This window comes from Pteropus alecto, unplaced genomic scaffold (genome assembly GCF_000325575.1).
Source record: "Pteropus alecto unplaced genomic scaffold, ASM32557v1 scaffold7, whole genome shotgun sequence".
In the NCBI taxonomy this organism is placed as follows: Eukaryota; Metazoa; Chordata; class Mammalia; order Chiroptera; family Pteropodidae; genus Pteropus; species Pteropus alecto.
In genome coordinates, this window is record NW_006494614.1 from 30,972,461 (window position 1) to 30,985,157 (window position 12,697).

A 12,697-nucleotide genomic window follows, 5' to 3' on the forward strand; every position below is an offset into this window, starting at 1 on the left:
GAAATAAGATCAAGGCTGATATTCAGCTGGGACAGACCTTTGTTGCCATATCAGTCATTTACTCCAGTGTCTGTGCTTATTGGTTAGGGGCAATGGACTGATGTTGTTCAATGTTTTGAATGTTACCTCTGAATAAGATTAATGTATTTCTTATTTCATTTGCAAATTGTCAAATTTGATTAATGACTATGGTAAGAAAGTATTGATTACACAGGGAATGATCAAAATAATGTAACATTGAAAGCATTTTAGAAAATGTTTCATTGTACCTGGTCATTACATTAAAAAAATAACAGAAGTTCAGAAATACTAAAATGACTTTCTTCTTTATACTCGCTAAGTAATTGGAATGTTCATTGTATGCCTTCATTTTCCATTTCACTTATAATATGTGTATGTTCATATATGTTAACTTTCATTGTAGCAAAGCTAATGGGAATAAATGCTGTAGTTGAAAGGAAACTCCACAGCTTCTAGTATGTCTTGATATTTTAGGAGACTTTAAAATATTATGAAGTCTTTGTGTACTGTACTTAATACTTTTAAAGGAACATAATTGGAGCTATGTCATCCTTATCATGCTCTAAATTTTGTTACATGCTTCTTATTCAAAGTACAATAAAGTTTTCTACAGGCCCGATTGCAGTGTCTCTTTTTATACTTAATTTTAACTGGTTGTTGACTATATTTTCCACATCAAATGGTCATTTATCCAATGGATATGTTTATTAAATTCTTTACCCTATTCTTAAATAACTGGTTCATCTGAAATAAGAACTTAAAAATTCAGTTGATATGCGACTCACCTAAATAAGCACAGCAGCTTCTTCTTGGCCCAGAAATGGCTGTTGATTGAAGTTGAGCTTTATGACATGCCATTCTACCACTCTGATGAGGACCTTGGAGGAAACTGAAGTCCATGACATTCAGTAGCTGAATCAGCATAAGGCTTGTTTCGATGTTCTGTCTCCAACACAGCACCAGGTATCTGCTTAGGCCTAAGAATCCCACTGTCCCTGCTAATTATGGAATTTGCTGTTAAGACGTGGTAAAGAAGAAGAATAGGTAGTTGGCATCATTTCTTCATTCATTCAACCAGCATTCACCACATCACTATTAAGTACCAGTCACTGTGCTAGGGATACAATGGCAGTACAGTTACAGAGTCTGGCCTGAGGGAACTCATGTCTAATGAGGCCCAGCTTAGTAAACAGGCAATTTTAATACATTTAGTCTAAGGAAGGAGAAAGTACTATAGAAATATATAGGCTGATGCTGGGGACTGAACTGTATCCTTCCCAAATTCATTTGTTGAATTTATAATCTCCACAAGACCAAATTTGGAGATAGGGCTTTTAGGAGGTAATTAAGGTTAAATGAGTTCATAAAAGTAGGGTTCAAATCTAATAGGATTGAGGCCTTCTAAGAGGGAGATCTCTCTCTCTCTGCACACACACGTGCACACACGCGCAAACATGCCCACACACATGATAAGCCATGTGAACACACACTGATAAGGCAAAGCTTGAGATGAAGCTGGAAATCATTCTTTGATCTCCAGTAGAGGGCAGCAAAATACATATATATATACACACACACAGACACACACATACACACACAGAAATAAGGTATGATGACCTTTTTATATAAACTATCACTGTATATATTTAGCCTGAACATTTTTTTAGTTTTATAAGTATGCTTAGATTTATATCCTTAAAATTTAATTATTCCAAAGAAGGAAAATAATTCAGCTTTCATGAGTTAAAACTACAGTTAATGAAACCATTTATATTGACTTCTTGACTATCTGCTTTACCTTTATATGGTTCATTTTATTTAATTAAACCATTCTGTCTAGGAGCTTTAATTAATTCTTCAGATTGATAACTTCATTGTCACAAGAAAGGCTGGAATCTCACTCCTGGTATTCCTCAGTTACAGATCTGGCCCATAGGCTGGCATTTTAGCTGTGTTGTGCCTAGGGGGAGGCAGAAAGTTGTTCTTATCATTTTCTAGAGATTACAAGGAGTAGTCAAACCACACACCCTATAATCCTGGTACAGTACATTGTATAAAATGTCAACACAAGAAATTAGCAGCTCTGTGGCTAAAAAATTGAAAGCCTAAATTTTGAAGTCTGTGAGGTATGATGGGAGCACAGATTAAGAGTCTGTCTGTAGTTTTAAGGGAAAGACCATAAATAAACCCATACTTTAATTAAGATGAGCTGCAAAGATTTCTTTAGAATATTTTAACAAAACTTTATCTTGAAAGCCATATAGAAAATTTTATTATGTCCCAAAGAACATATTTGAAATAAGGAACATTGCAGTTTCTACTTACTAAATTACTTCTAAGTTCTGCTTTTCCAAAAGTAGGTCTTCGCGGAGGAATTTTTCATAAATAGATTTCAAAACTCCCAAATTGATATCTTAAATGAAAATGACAACTTGAAATTACTGACTAGAGTATCATTCTGAATTAAGGAAGAACCGAGAAGTGGCGACAGTGCATTTCCATTGTGTCCCCAGTTCAACTGCCATTTAAAAATAAAAATAAAATTTGAAAAGTGTCAATTGCTCTTACAGAATGAAATTCAAAGTGAAATTTTGAAAGAAATCATTTTGATAAAAAAGGTAAAGAGGTCTGTGATGTGTGACCTCAGATGAATCAGAAGTTTCCCTGAATTTATTTATTCTTTATCGCTAAAACAAAGAGCTAAAAGTTACGTTTTTCAACAGGAAAGTGATGCTTTGCGTGAGACTTGGATTTAGAGGTAAATAAATTCGAAACTGTTTTTTCCATCTGTGACCCCTCCTAGGGATTTTCTAGTAACAAACTTGATTCTGTAAACTTTAACAATACTTTTATTAATGTTGGAATTAACTGTAAATGTATATAAATTTTATGCATTTTACATATTACCTAGGAATATGGGACAGTAAGGATTTAAACCTAAGTCCTTCCATCTCCAAACACTAGACCATGTTCCATCATGTTGTCCTTTCCTATGAGAACTAGAAACTAAGTAAGTTGTTATAAGTATTTTACTCCCCTGTTTATTTTAAGCGATTTTCTCTATTTCTCCTTAGCTAAGAAATTCTTAGCTCTGAACTTTCCTTAAGATTTATTAAAAAGGAGAGGAACTTGGCAACAGTGTCTAACTCACATGCCAGTCATTTGTGGTATTAAAAGGTAAACTGAGGCATAGTAGAAACTTTAAGAGTTTACTTGAGAAAAAAATAGATTGTATTTGGGGCAGCAACAAACCGGAAGTGCTTCAACAGGATCTGGGAAAAGATTTTTATAGAAGAGGTAGAGGCTAAGCAAGGAAATTATTTGATTGGCTATAGCTTAAGGAGTTGTCTTATTTGGGAAAACCCAGTAGACTGTTTATGATCATTCTTAGGTTTTGTTTTCTTAATCTTGAAGCATTTCAGTCTTAGTTACTTAAATAGGGTACAAAGGGATTGAAGCTAATGACCTGAGTCTAATGACTTCTTTGTTTAATTAACGTTGGTTATCCCACAAAGGATTCTAGTGAAAACTTCCTTCTCTGTCAACATAATAAAACAAGTATTTCTAGATCCAGATATTAAGAAATATATTTAATAACTCATTCTAAATGAGAAGTGAAGAAGTAATAGAAACTAAGAAAATCAATGTATTATGTGTAATTTCAGAAATAGTAAGAAATGTATTTCCTTTTCTCAGGAGTCATTAAACTTTTGTAGTAGAAGGAATTCATTGGACAACTGAGCCTTTGAGGATTGCTTAGTACTTTTGGGGGAAAAAGGGATTGATTGGTTCTTTCACAACTGAGGTGCAAAAGAGAAAGGGAGACGCTTGCTTGGTGGGAAGTGACTCAGTAGGAAGAAAACATCCTCAAGATTAACTTGGGTGATGTTTACCTGTAGTCAGGAAATATACTTCAAATATTATGCAGAAAGGAACCAATGGAAACACAAATGGTAGTGATTGAGACTGGGATGGTCTTGCCATGGAGAATATATTTTTATCATAGCAATGGACTTACATAATTTAAAGGACGAAACTCCTTATGCCCACAAATGAAAAGATCGAAATGTCATTAATATCCTCTCATGCCTTGCTTCTGTATTTGTGGGTCCAGGGAAACAAAGGGTCTAGTTAAAAAAAATGGGGTAACAGAGAAGGATAAAGAGCAGAGTGTAATGTTGGAAGATTACTTTTATAACAGATCTTATGAATTAACTTACCATTTTTATATGTAAAATAATGCTAATTAGCATTTTGTTTATGCAAATGAGTAATGTAGAAGAAAAAGAAAGTCTGTGGTTGAAGATGGTATTTGTTGAGGAGAAAAGGAAAGAATGTTAGGAATCAAGCAGACAGTTTCTGATAAAATTTCTGAAACATCTAAGGTTCTGTATGTCTAATCTACCTGCCTGGAGATCCCTTTGTTGATAATATATTTAACTCCATTTAAGAAAACTTACTTTTCTTTGTTAGCTTTTCTAAATATAAGTGTCAGTAGATATTCTGGCTTTATTTAATTAACAAACACTTCTTCATACCTTATCAAGAAATCAGAAGTAGGGCAAGATCTTTTTAAGCCTTCATAGGAATAAGTGGCACACAGGTGGAAAAAAGGGGGAACAAAAGAAAGTTGGCTCTGATTAGTTTTATGCCACATCATACCATGATTTTGTCACTCATTTTAAAGCAAACTAGTTAAAATTTAAGAGACATTATCTCACATAAGAAATGATCACTGTGCCCTATAACACCCAGAGAATAAAATACGAATGCTCTTGTCCTCATGAAATGTTAATGGTAGGAAGATTTTAGAAAAAAAAGAAGTAACAGACCTGCTAATTTCTTGAGTTCTGTCATGGAGGACAGTTACATTAAGGAATCAGAAGGGAGTTATTACTAATAGCAGCTACTATTGATTAAAAAACCTTCCTCCTTTACTATTCACAGTTTCCTTAGGGATAGGTATTATTCTTTTCATTTTATAAATAAAAACACTGAGCTTCATATGATCTGACAGTGATAAATCCAAGATTGAAACCCAGATTTGCCAGATCTCAAAACTCATGTGTTCAGTCTGAATATAATTAAAATTTGCTCTCTCTATAACCCACATTACAATATAATGTTTAGCTGGTCTCTGGAGGCCATTGGATATATCTCTGTGTTCATTTGGCATAAATTTTCCCTGCTTTACAATTTATCTAGTTCAGTTGGAAAACATTGCACTACTTTTTTCCTGTCCTTTCTTTCAGAGTGAATATCCCATGTCAATTTGGGGACCTCTCCTAAATGTTCTACTAACGTCCTATGCATTCCACCCATGATGGCATTTCTATTTTTAACCCTGTTTTGAAATTGTTCTTTGTTACTCTTTCTCATGAGTATATGAGCTTGTTAAGTCCAGCTCCATGTGGTGTTTGAAAACATATTTTCAAGTATACCTCTTGCCAAGGCTTGATTTGAAATTCTTTTTGAACCCTACTTATTAATATAATGATCATATAAAGGAGTGTAATGGTGATGCCTATAAGCAGAGAATATTGGTAAATTGAGTAAAATTCTTAGTAGGATACCTGAAACACAGTTAGTACTCAGCTATTAGCTGTCATTATTACAACTTCCTGATGATTGGCTTATTCTATGAAACTTTCCCAGTGATGAGAACAACACAGGGAAGCAAGGAAGGTCTTTAGCAGCACAGATTTTGGACAGAACTGCCACTTCCTAGCTGTGTGGCCTTGAATTTAGTGGTGATAAGTACCAGTATTCTCATCTCTGAAAAAAGAGTGACAATAATACCCCCAGAAGATTATTTTTGAATGTGATAATTAATTTTAAAATACAGAACAAGTACCCAACACATAGTAGGTACCCATTAGATGTGAGCTGTTATGATTACCAATGGAGCTGGCGATCTCAGGCTAGCCACCACCCTGTTTGTGGCTAATTGCAAAAGTCTTAGGACAAGTTTGACCTGTGCAGACAATGATCAGATATCATCTCAAACTTTGATCCTAACTCTTTCTCTAACTTGTTGCATAACAGAATTAATGAAGCTCATAGGAATACCCTACCATCACTTAATTGTGGATGTATAAAGCAGAGTTTGGTATGTTTGCTCTTCTGTTTGGATGACATCATCACCATTGGTAGCATCATCGTTACCTCAGATCAGCTAGGCAGTTGCTCTCTTTTTACCCTAACTAAACAGGCTGCCCGAATATAGATTGTAGCTTCAGTGGTCACAATTGTCTGTGCCCACAGGGAGTGTTGCACAGTTCCTCTGCTTCCTGATATATGTGATATGGGAATAAATAAATATGTGAATAAATTCATTTGACTTGTATGGAATCACTAAGATTGTGTGGAATCAAGCATTATTGCTGAGAATTGCAACTAATTGTGACTTTGTAGTACTTTTGGGAGTATAGTTATTAAATAACTCTTTGAAAGTAAGTGAAAGTATTCTGTGATTCCTGCAAAAATGATTTTTGTTTGAATGAAACTTACTGTATCTACATAACAAATAATGTATTAATAAACAAAATATATTTGTTTTCCATTTCAAAATTTGTGGAAAACAGAAAGCACTATGATGTCTTTGTTAAAATACTCAAATCACATATTGTTTCATAATAAATAGGAAAATAAGGCTTTGAAGAATTTTAAGCATTTAAGTTAATTTAGCATCTTGAAAATATTGAATAATAGATACAACATTAATTTGCAGGAAAAGCAGGGGGGATAGGGAAAATACTTATGCTATTAAGAAAAATCATAATTCGTAATTTTATTTTTTCTGATATTTCACTAATTTAATATTGGTGCTTTCTAAGGACATGACCATGTTATCTAGTTGTCAGTGGAATAATGTGGTTTTCTGGTGCCAGATTCTGCATTCCACAAGACTAACTGTTGATAAAATTAGAAGAGTTTGTTAAATATTAGAGAGTCTGGTCTTTTGGCATGGAAATTAAAGAAAAGAACTCAACCACATAACGTTTTATGCCTGGTATTATCTAATTTCCGCATTGGAAATTGGCAGGGAAACATTCTTTCCCAAATATGTATTTACATGAAAATCTGTCTAAATGCCTATGAAATGAAATTTGTACATAATGTTACTCAAGGGAAGGAAAATTCTGAGGGCAAAAATAATTGCAATGGTTTTGTATTTGTGACACAAAAGATACTTCAAATGAAAGTATAAAAATATATCCAAATAAATCAAATAACTATTTCCCCTCTCTCCTCATTTCATAATTTCAAAATAGCCTGAAATTGGTCTGCATTATATTTTTTCTATCTCCCGCATTTCTCTTATTTCTCCTTTTCTTTTTGCTTATGTAAAGCCCAAAATACAAATTAAAACTTGATTTTGTTTACTGTATATATTTAAAAAATATAATTAGCTAACTTAAAAAAGACCCTCAACTTTATTGAGGCATTATTTATATAAATAAAATGTATCCAGTTTAAGTGTATATTTTGATAGGTTTTGACAAATGAAACAGCCACCACAATTAAGATATAGAATATTTTCAGGACCCTTCCCCACCAAAAGTTTTCTTGAGCCTTTCCCCAGATAGGTTCTCCCTCTTCCAGCTCCAGGCACCCCCTGACCTGCTTTCTGTCGCTATAGGTTAGAATTTTCTATTCCAGAGTTCCATATAAATGGAGTCATATGTTATGTAACCTTTTGTTTTTTGTCTTTTTTCATTCAGGATGATGTTTTTAAGATATATCTATGATGTTGTGTTTATCAGTAGTTTATAACCTTTTTTGTTGCTGAATAGTATTCCTTTGTATGACTATATTCAATTTGATTATTTATTTACCTGTTTATGGAAAGTTGGGTTATTTCCAGTATGGAACTGTTTTGAATAACACTTCTATGAACACTTCTTAATAATACTTCTCATTTATAAGTCTATGTAGAGATATGTTTTCATTTCTCTTGGGTATCAGGAGTGAAGTTACTGGATTGTATTGTAAGTGTATTTGTAACTTTGTAAGCAACAGTATTTTCTGGATAGAGATTTTTGCTATATATTGAAATATTTACTTCAAGTCTGTGCTTGAATTTATATTTTCCTAATATATTTTTTAAAGAATAGAAGTTTAAAATTTTTATGAAGTAACATTTTATGTATTTTCTCTTTTATAGTTTATAAATTTTGTGTTCCATCTAAAAAATCTTTGCCTATCCTGGAATCATGAAGATTTGTTTTTCTTTGTTTCCTCCTAGTATAGCACTTTCTAATAGAAATTTCTGCAATGATAGAAAACTTCTATATCTACAATGTAGCCACTACCCACACATAGCTACTATATATTTGAAATGTGTCTAGTGTAGCTGAAAGACTAAACTTTAAATTTAATTTGAATTTAAATTGTTTAAATAGCCATATATTTCTAGTGGCTACTATATTGGACAACATAGGTCTGAAGTATTTATATTTTTGGTTTTCATGTTCAGTCAGGCCTGTGTTTGACTTTAAAATTTATTTTATTTTACTTTTATTTAAAAAAGTTAAAAATTTTTAATTACAGATGATATACAATATTGTATTATTTTCAGGTGTACAACATAGAGATTAGAAGCTTATATAACTTATGAAGTGATCATCCAGATAAATCTAGTACCCATCTGACACCATACATAGTTATTACAATATTATTGACTATATACTTTACATCCCCATGACTATTTTATAACTGCCAATTTGTACCTCTTAATTCCTTCCTCCACTTCACCCATCCTTTTAACTCCCTTTCCATCTGGCAACCATCAAAATGCTCTCTGTATCTATGAGTTTTTTTGTTCATTTTTTGTTTTTTAGATTCCATGTGTAAGTAAAATTATATGGTATTTGTCTTCTTCTATCTGATTTATTTAACTTAGCAAAATACCCTCTAGATCTATCCATGTTGTAGAAAATGGCGAGATTTCATTCTTTTGTAACTACTAAGTAATATTCCGTTTTATGTGTTCGTGTATACCACATTTTCTTTATCCATTCATTATTGATTGACAGCAAGGTTGCTTCTATATCTTGGCTATTGTACATAATGCTGCAATGAGTATAGCGGTGTATATTTCTTTTCAAATAGTGTTTTGAGTTTCTTTGGATAAATACCCAGAAGTGGAATTGCTGGGTCTTTCTGAATCTCTTGTTGCAGCCTTCATTTTAAAGTCTATTTTGTCTGATATAAATATTGCTACTCAAGCTTTTTTCATTTCTATTTTCATGAAATATCTTTTTCTATCCCTTTACTTCCAGTCTGTATGTGTCTTTTGGTCTGAGATGGGTCTCTGGGAAGCAGTAGATATATATAGATCTTGTTTTCTTATCCATTCAGTCACCCTATGTCTTTTGATTGGAGTGTTCAATCCATTTACATTTTAAGTAATTATTGATAGTTGTGTAGTTATTGCCATTTTATTATTTATATTTTTTGTCTTTTCTTTTCTTCTTCCTTCTCTTCCTCTTTTTCCTCTTCCCCCTCCTCCTCCTCTACCTCCTCCTCCTCCACCTCCTCCTCCTCCTTTTTCTTTCTTCTTTTTTCTTCTTCTTAAAGAAATCCTTTTAGCATTTCTTGTAATACTGATTTGATGTTGATAAACTCCTTTAGCTTTTTCTTGTCTGGAAAGCTCTTTATGTGTTCTTTGCTTCTAAATGATAACCTTGCTGAGTAGAGAAATCTTAGTTATAGGTCCTTGCTTTTCATCACCTTGAATATTTTGTGCCAATCCCTTCTGGCCTGAAAAATTTTTGTTGAAAATCAGATGACAGTCTTATTGGAGCTTCCTTGTAAGTAACAATCTGCTTTTTTCTTGTTGCTTTTAAGATTCTCTCTTTGTCTTTAACCTTTGACATTTTCATTATAATGTGTCTTGGTGCGGGGCTCTTTGGGTTCATCTTGTTCAGAACTCTGTGTTTTGGGGGCTTGTGTGTCTATTTCCTTTGCCAGGTTTTCAATTCCGTGCTTTCTCACTTCTCCTTTTGGTACCCCTGTGATGTGAATGGTGGTACAATTGATATTGTCCCAGAAGTCCCTTAAAACTATTCTATTTTTTTTTTAATTCTTTTTTCTTTTTGCTGTACTTATCGGGTGTTTTCCACTACTTTGTATTCCAAGTTATTGCTTTGCTTTGATCTTTTGACTCATCTAGTTTACTGTTGAGTCCCTCTAATGTGTTCTTCATTTCAGTTATTGTATTCTGACTTTATTTTTTATATTTTCTATTTCCATTTTTATGTCTCCTATCACTTTATTGAAGTTCATCTACTCTTCTCTTAAGTTCATTGAGCAACCTTATAACCAGTGTTTTAAACTCTGTAGATTGCTTGTCTCCATTTTGTTTAGTTCTTTTTCTGGAGTTTTGTCCTATTCTTTCATTTGGGACATGTTCCTTTGTTTCCTCATTTTGGCTGACTTGCTGTGTTTGTTTCTGTGCATTAGGTAGATCCACTATGTCTTCCAGTCTTGGTAGAGTGGCTTTATGTAGTAGGTGTCCTGTGGAGCCCAGGTGTAATCTCCCTGGTCACTTGGACCAGGTGCTTCAGGAGGTTCCCTTGTTTGGTTGTGTGTGCCCTGCTTTTGTAGTTGAGCCTTGATTGCTGTTGGCACATCAGTGCCAGGCTAGGGACCACTTAGCCAGATATACAGGGCATACTAAGGCCAGACATTGCTTGTTTGTGGTTTGTGGACCTCTAAGAGATTTTTGGAAAGTCCACAGTGGGAACTGAGACAGGCCATTTGTATGAAAAAACCACTGGAAGCCGCTTGAGTGAGTCAGGGTTTTAGGAAATCACTAGGGCAGGGTGAATGGTATTAACAGGTTGATGGAGACTCCGACTTGACTCCTGCCTGTGCCTTCAGGCTGTATGTGGGAATGACTCAGCAAAGGAACAATGGTGCCTGCATGCTGTTTCTGTATGGGGAGGGCTCAAGAAAGGAACAGTAGTGCAGACCACCTGCCCTCCCCACACCCCCACCCCTGCCTAAAGCCAGACAATTCAGTTCCTACCTGTATGTCCCTGGTGCTTTTTGAGCTCCTTCCCCAGCACTAGAGCTCAGAGCTAATTAGTCCATGCATAGGCCTTTTAAGAAGAGTGCCTGGGACTCCAGGAGTCCTCTGTCTCACTCAGCCACAATTCCTGCCGGTTTTCACAGCCTAAAGTTATGGAGACTTCTCTTCCTGGAACTGTTACCACAGATTCAAAGAGTCCATTTACCTGCATGCGTCTAAGCTAAACAAGACATAAATAGGAGATTGCAGTAAAGAAAGTAAAAGTTTATTTAAGGAACTGGTGCCAAACCCTCAGACAAAAGTGAGCTACCATTCTCACTAACCTGGCTCCCTGATGGCCTCTAGGCTAAGCCGTAAAAGGGAAAAATCATTAATCATGGTTACTATGAAAGTTGGGGTCATGAGGCCTACTGATTGGTTGGGGCTAAGGCAGGGGACAATTGATCATGGCATTAGGTCCTAATGTCAGTCATGGCATTGCTTTGTCTGGTTTCCAGGGGATGTGGTCTCTGGGGACTATTTTGTTTTCATGAGTCAGGAGCTGAAACATAATTGAGTCCAAGGTGTTATCTTTGACTAAAACCTTATTCTAATTTGAGGTTTAGTTATCACATCTCAGTCATGGTTGATAGATCTAAAGCTTATTCTTAAGGTTGATGCTGACCAGAGCCTAATATCTTAACGCCTTTATGATTAAAAGGAGTAGACATACAGTATGTGTACAGGTAGGAGAATCTGATGGAAAGAATGGAAGTGAGTCATAGTTCTATTAGAATAAACAATACTAGCTTGGATTAAAGCAAAATGTATGCTAAAGAAATGAAGTTCTTATGCAGTTATAGTATTGGAATCCTGGGCTCTGGAGCCTGGTATGGGGCTGGGATCCCTTGTTCCTCTGAGGGGAATTCTGCACCAGGATATCCCTCTTGATTCTTAACCACCACAGGTGGATATGTGCTGCGGTCCAGCCATGACAGGATCCAGGGGGCCCTGAAGGTGGGCAAGGTGTCGGCGCGGGAGACAGTTGACTACACAACTCAGAGGCGGTGTGACACTGTTCCGTTTTATTGTGATTTGAGTACAACTTTTATACTTTTTATTTGGCATTTGATTATACTTTGTTGTTAAGGTAGCAGGGAGTTAAATTTCTGTGGTTAGGCGGAGCAGAAAATCTTATAGAGTATATTATTATTAATGTTCATGATTAACTAGTACATTTTTCTCTCAATCATTAGAACAGAACTACCTGATGGAACAATCTAAACTTTAATTATTATATCTATTACGTAAAATACAGTTTGATTTAAGTAAAGGTGATAGATAGATGTATTCATAACAGCAAGCATTGGCTTGTGGACAGACATTGTTCTTCTTTCTGCCTGAAGAAATCCTTTAAATGCTATTTGATTTATGCTATATCTAAAGTTCAAGCTGAACCTTTCTCATAGCTGTTCAAAAGTTTCCTTGGTGCAGTAATGAGGAAAATATTTATAAAAATAAGTTTTACAAAGCTGCTTTCATAAGCTAAGTTTCTGTTCCTTTGTTTTTAAGCACTAAGGAGATCCTGACCTAGCCAGCCTTTCTATGAAACTTAAACTACTATAAGGCACATGAATTCTGTCTTTATTCACTACATAG